Below are 7,268 nucleotides of genomic sequence, written 5' to 3' on the forward strand. Positions count from 1 at the left end.
TCGACAAGGGAGCTAAAAACATTCAGTGGAAGAAAGACAGCATTTTCAACAAATGGTGCTGGCACAACTGGTTGTTATCATGTAGAAGAATGTGAATCGATCCATTCCTATCTCCTTGTACTAAGGTCAAATCTAAGTGGATCAAGGAACTTCACATAAAACCAGAGACACTGAAACAAAACTAACTTTTATTCACTAGTTGTAATTGTCATCTCTGGCTGCTAACTGCCTCCATCTGCTAATCTAGGCCTAGTACTGGAAGCTTTGTAGCCTCTATCCATTCTAATCTAGACTTTGATTGTTTTCAGCCTCTGAGACTTACTGTTGAATAAGCTCACTCTTTCTAGCTTTTTCTAGCTGATACAACTCAGCTGTTTTGGCTCAAACTCCTCTCCAATCTGACTGATTCAGTCTGGCTTCTTTCAGCTTCTGACCGAATTGTTCTTCTTGGTCTCAAACGACATCTACCAATCTGTTCTAATCTTCTGGTTGCTTTTCATTCTCTGGCTATCTTTACCCATATCTAACTTGTCCTCTCTTCAACCTATCTCTGTAAAAGTCTCCCAGTAAACTGCCTCTGAATTCCATGAACTGAGCTTCTGTGAACTCAACTCACTGACTCAACCAGACTGCCTGAACTCAGAGATGTGCATGCCTCTGTATCCTGAGTTCTGGGATTAAAGGTGTGTACCACCACACGTGACCTCAGCTTTTCTTTGTCTGAAACATGTTCTATACTAGGCTGGTCTTGAACTCAAAGGTCTGCTTTACTCTGTTTCTTAGGATTAATAGCATGCCTGTATTCTAGCTAGATCACCAGATCTAGAAGGTCTTTGGATGTGTTCTCTTGCCAGAGCAGCCATGTTTTACTCTGATTTGCACATCTCTCTCTCTCTCTCTCTCTCTCTCTCTCTCTCTCTCTCTCTCTCTCTCTCTCTCTCTGCAAAAGAAAATCTTTTCTTAAAAGGCACCCTTATTGAGAAATTATTGACAGTGGATAAGCTCTGTGAAAGAGAAAAAAAATCATTCTTTATTAAGGATATGGCTATGGGTAGATTTTTCCATGCTTCAGTGGTTGGTCCCACATCCATTCATAGGTACTAACTGGATTTAGTGAATTATAAAAAAGAAGACATGAAGTTGAGAGGGGTTATGAAGGGAAAATGAGGTATAAATGTTATATTGCATTGTATATGAGTATGAATTTCTCAAAAATGAGAAGAATTTAAAAATTAATAGGATTTCATATGCATTCAAGTGATGAACTGTTACACATAGTGTGTTGGTATTATTCTTATCAATGATTATTAAAATAAAGTTGACCCTGAAACTCTATAGTTGTTTAATTGGTATTCAGATTTAATATTACAGAGAAATGGCAGTAAGTGTTAAGGCCTAGGTAAAATGTTAAGGCCTAGGTAACTGTTACCTGGATAGTGTGCCATTTTGTGCTGCTACTAATATTATAAGTAAACTTTCTTATATGTTATTTCTGCTGTTACTAGGAAACCTTCTCATGCCCAAGTTGGTTATATCGTCTGTTATGTTCTGTGCCCTTGGAAACCAATGACAATAGAGGTCAGTAGAACTGCTTTGTATAGTTACCCACAATAAGCTTGGATCTGAACCAACCACCCAGTAGCACCTATGTATAAGCTTTTATGATATTTGCTTTTATAAGTTGCCCCTGCTATGGACCCCCAACATAAGAGAGACACCTGCATCAATATAAGAAACTGTTTGGAATAAGACTTCCATTTTTGAGCAGTGGTTTAGTAAAGTTTAAGTTCCCTGGGAACTGACATCCTACTTGACAGAAAAAGATATGCATATATACATGGGTAACTGACATCCTGCTTGGCATATTAAGGCATGAATGTTAGACAAGGCAAGTCCCTGCCACAGTTGAATAACTCAAACAATAGGAACAGGATAAATCTATAACAAAGACATGGTCCTAAGGCAATCTTTCTATCCCTAAATCCTGATGGTAAAATAACTTGGCACAGATGTTTGTAGATCTCAGGCTTAAAAAGCCCTATAGGCTTTTGATTCAAGGTCACGTCAGCTTTTGAGTCTGACCTGTGGCCCGGATCAGTAAGTCTTGGGGTGTCACCACAACTTGGTGTTCTTGGGGTGTTCAATAAACCATCCTTGTTTGACTGAGATTAGTATCTGAATAGTTTGTGTGGTGATTCTGAGATACCAACAGTAAGATTAAACGTGAACTGGAAGGTATCTCAATTGGTAGAGTCCTTGCCTGTTGTGCAACAAGCCCTGTATTCAATCCCTAGCACCCTGTAAAACTGGGTATGCCTGTAATCCCAATAATTTAGAAGGTAGAGGCAGGAGTTATCAGAAGTTAGAGATTGCCTCTGGCTAAATAGAGTTTGAGGCTGCCTTGGACTACACAAGACTATCTCAAAAATACTTTAACTCAAAGTCAAATAATTTCTGACTCTAATCATAATTCATTTATAGTTTTAACAGTTTTATATTTTCTCTCAATTTGAGACATGATGTTGCTGTATAGATCAAGATAGCTTTAACTTGACAATATATAATTTTTAAATGACAGGTTTTTTTTTTCTTTCTGAGAACAATGGTGCTCCCCAAACTGGGAAATGGAGGCAGGCAAGCCAGAGTTGAAGGCCTTCCTAATCAATTTTGAAGGACCCTATTTGTTAAGACACTCTGTGTCAGTTTAAAAATAAAGACATGTTGAACACTTACCTAGCTTGTATGTGAAGCTAAGAAAAAGCTAATCCAATACATTTCCTTTTTCCAAGAACCCCTCCATACCCCATTTTGGATTTTTCCATCTTCCTCAGAGCAATAAATAGTAGTTTGTATTCTTAGGGATAAATTGCTGCATTGTGTTGGACTGTAATTATATTTGTATGCAACACATCATCATCTACTGTTGCTTTCACAGTGAAATTTACTCCAACTGAGATACTCCCACATAGTAAGCAGGAGTCAATGTTATCTGAACTGAGGCTTAAGACCCAAGGAATCTAAGTTGTGAGTTTGCACTGACACACCTTGTATTTATTCCACCTACAGATCATATCACTAAAGGTAACTATGGGTCCCTTAATTACACCTCTATTTGCTGGCTAGCATTCGGTAAAGTTCTAAACTGTCTATCCAGGATTCTAATTTCAGAGGTTAAAAAAAAAAAAAAACAAGAAGCAACAACAACAACAAAAGCCAGAAGGTCCTTCACTCTACCGGATGCATTTAGAAAATAATTGAGAAATAGAGAAAAACACACTCATGATTGTCTATCAAAGACACATTTCTGTAGGCCCTTTGGTTGGTAATGCATCATGAGTGTCTAGACCCGTGCAGTGTACTCAGTGCTTATTTTTACCAGCAGATTTTTGTGTAGGTTTTCCGGGTCCTCCCTAAGCTACAAAGCGGGAAATCAGAGGGTTATATGTGTGGCTCGAGGAATTTGTTTGAAAATCTTGAGCAAAACTGGAAAGACAGTACAAGGAATGTACACCCTTGCCTGGGGCTGGGTTCTTAAGAGAGGCCCAGGCTGGTGAACTGAAAGCACTGGAGGCCAGGAAGAAACTGGGCAGGGCTGAGTGAAAGCCGCCAGCCTGGAGCCAGCAGGGCTCCTGAGAAGTCCTGTGAGAGCCCTCAGGAAAGAGCTCTCACTACCCCCACCAGCTCCGCTCCCATCTCCAGTCTGGCCCTGCCCACTTCAGCCTGCTGTTGTTTCTCACTAAAATGTATCAGTTGTATTGATAAATGGGTTAAAATGGATTCAAGTCTTTTTAGTTTTTCAGCTTGAATTTCAATGTGATACATATCAATAGTTATAGTGCACACAACTCAGGTTCTGAAGAAATTTTTGAGTGGGAAAGGTGTTGAGAACTCTTGACTCATGCACACATTACCTGATTTTATTACTTTACTTCATTAAAAAAATTTTATAGTGTACTGTGGAGACAAGATCTGTCTATGTAGTTTAGGTTGGCCTTGTATTCCTGTCCCCCAGCTTTTGTCTTGAGTCCTGGCATAACAAGGCAAATGCCTGGGCCCTAACTGCATGGAGTTTAACAAAATTGAGTTTTTTCTGCCTTGCATGAAAATAATTAGGACTTTACATTAGTAATAATTAGCACTTTACATTAGTTTAAGTTACTTAAATACATTAGTTTAAGCTTCTTTCCTTTAGTCTTTTGTGCCTGAATTTTAGCTCTAGTTCTGCTTTTGACAATACAAGACTTTATTAAGGTTTTGCGGGAAGGCACAGAAGATACAGGCTCCATGGATAAAGAACAAACAATTCTTCTCTCAGAGTTTGTTCCCAGAATTCCCATGGTGGGAGAACAGAACAGACTTTCATAAGTTATCCTCTGATGTCCATGAGTACACCATAAGATTGAAATAAAGAAAGAAGATAGTGGGGAAAAAAAGCTGCAGTTACATTTTTTTGAGAACAGTTCTCACATAATCAGTCTAGGCTAGCCTGGAATTTGAAATTCCCCTGCTTCAGTCTCCTGAATGCTGAGATTACAAGTATAAGCCATCACAGGCCATACTGGTTTATAATTAGTAAAATAGTAACAGGCTCCATCATTCTCTAACTTGTCTTAAACTTTGGAGTTTTAGACAGGAATGATTTCTATGCTACAAGATGGTGTAAGTTGGATAGTAAGTTTGAAAAATTGCTGAACAAGTCTGGAGTTGTGACTTAGTTGGTAGAGTGCTTGCTTAGCATCAAGAATCCCAATCCTTGACCTTGGGCTGGATACTCAGCACTGAAAAGTAAATAGGTGTGGTAGAATACACCTGTAATCCCAGCTCTAGACCACAAGATATCAACTTCAAGGTCATCCTCTGTTCTAGCTGCGTATGTAGCAGAGGATGGCCTAGTCGGTCATCAGTGGGAGGAGAGGCCCTTGGTCCTATGAAGGTTCTATGCCCCAGTATAGGGGAATGCCAGGGCCAGAAAGTGGAAGTGGATGGGTTGGTGAGCAGGTGGAGGTGGAGGGGATAGGGGATTTTCAGAGGGGAAATTAAGAAAGGGGATACCATTTGAAATGTAAATAAAGAAAATATCTAATTAAAAAAAGAGAGAATTTGAGGCTAGTCTGAGCACCAAATATTTCACTTTCTCTCTCCTCTTTCTTCATTTCTCTCTCTCTCCTACACACACACAAACACACACAGACACAGAGTCACACACACACACACACAGAGAGAGAGAGAGAGAATTTTCTGGACATTATGAAAAATAGATGTTATACATGAAAAATTATAGAACTTATCTATGATACTTCTCTAGGGTAGGTCCACCTTATTTTTGGTTGGTAGCCTGTTTAAGAAACTATCAGGCCGGGCGTGGTGGCGCACGCCTTTAATCCCAGCACTCGGGAGGCAGAGGCAGGCGGATTTCTGAGTTCGAGGCCAGCCTGGTCTACAAAGTGAGTNGGCAGGCGGATTTCTGAGTTCGAGGCCAGCCTGGTCTACAAAGTGAGTTCCAGGACAGCCAGGGCTATACAGAGAAACCCTGTCTCGAAAGACCAAAAAAAAAAAAAAAAAAAAAAAAAAAAAAAAAAGAAACTATCAGAAGTCTGGAGAAATTGTTAAGTAGTTAAGAATGCTTACTCTTGCAGAAGACCTGAGTTAATGTCCCAGCAGCCAAACAGTAGCTCACAACCATCCATAACTCAAATTCCAGAACATCTGATGTTTGTACTTCCTTCTAACCTACACAGGTACCAGGCATACATATAGTGCATAGACAAACATGCAGGTAAAACATTCATATACATAAAATAAAATGTCTTTATGATTTCATTTAAAGAGAAATAAGATCACATTGATGTAATCAGGGGCTTAGCAGAATCTAGAGTGGATCGTGGGACATATTTTTGAATGTCTATAATTTGTCTTAGACAGAGACTATAACTCTCTAGGGATCTTAGTGAAGAGCAGCTGTGTTTATTAGAGCCTCTCATATTTTATGGGAATGCAGGATTGAGAAACTACTTGAAAACTTGGCTTTGCATTTTATCAGCTCTCTTCAACTTCTTAGCCTGTTGACCTCCAGAGCAAATTAATTCTGCACATCTAGAAGGTGGAAAGTGTCAGGGGCACTTTCCTTTGCAGATGGCCTTGAGTGTTCCATTTCTCTTAGGAAACCAAAATGGAATCTTTTCACCTTTACCCTTGTGAACTGGCAGAAAGTTTCCTTTATTGGTTGATTGACTGATTGATTGGTTATTTTATTTACCTACATTTCAAATATTATCCCCCTTCCTGGTTTCCCCTCCACAAACCCCCTATCTCATCCCTCCCCCTGCTTCTATGAGGATGTTCCCCCATCTACCCACTCCTGCCTCACCGCCCTAGCATTCCCCTACACTGGGACATCGAGACTTCACAGAACCAAGAGCCTTTCCTCCCTTTGATGCCAGATAAGGCCATCATCTACTAAATATGCAGCTGGAGCCATGGGTCCCTCCATGTGTACTCCTTGGTTAGTGGTTTAGTCCCTGGGAGCTCTGGGTAGGGAGTCTGGTTGGTTGATAATGTTGTTCTTCCTATGGGGTTGCAAACCAGAGCCTTGCTCTGACTTGCTTCCAAGTCTACTCTCATCATATAAATAGAGCAGGCAAATGTCCTGGTGGAGAAAGCCACGTGTACAAGTTGGTTTACCTTTCTATACTTCTTTATCGGCAGCTACTCCATACCCTTCATAGCTCTCAATTGGAGCATCAATCTATGACCTAATAGTCCATAGTAGTAGCCCAAGGGAAGTGTGGACAACACCCAGACCTATTTATCAGAGTAAGAGAGCATCACCTTTAGCTCTTGTCTGACCTTAGACTTCTTTGCTAACCAGCAATGGTAAGAGGAGTTTGTTACAAACATAGACTCAGATCTGATCATAGTTGGCTTTCATGCTCAATCTTTTTGTTTAAAAGCTTTGTATCCCCAAGAATGTCACTTAGTTTTTTCCAGGTTGTATTTCCTTATCTGTAATATAAGGTCAATCATAAAACACATCTGGAAGGTTTGTGTGACTAAAACATGTAACAGAGCTAGGCAAGTATATTGAATTGGGTGCCATCTGTAGGTACAGTTTGTGTGAATGTACTCAGAAGGGTTAGTTTGTGTAACGAGCCTTGTGCATTACTTTCATTCCCCTCCCCTCTCTCCTTCTTTATTTTTGTTTTTGAGTCAGTCTTCTGGAGTTAACAATAGTCTTGAACTCAAATCTCCTTCATCCATCTCCTACAAAA

Source organism: Mus caroli, chromosome X (genome assembly GCF_900094665.2).
Source record: "Mus caroli chromosome X, CAROLI_EIJ_v1.1, whole genome shotgun sequence".
In the NCBI taxonomy this organism is placed as follows: domain Eukaryota; kingdom Metazoa; phylum Chordata; class Mammalia; order Rodentia; family Muridae; genus Mus; species Mus caroli.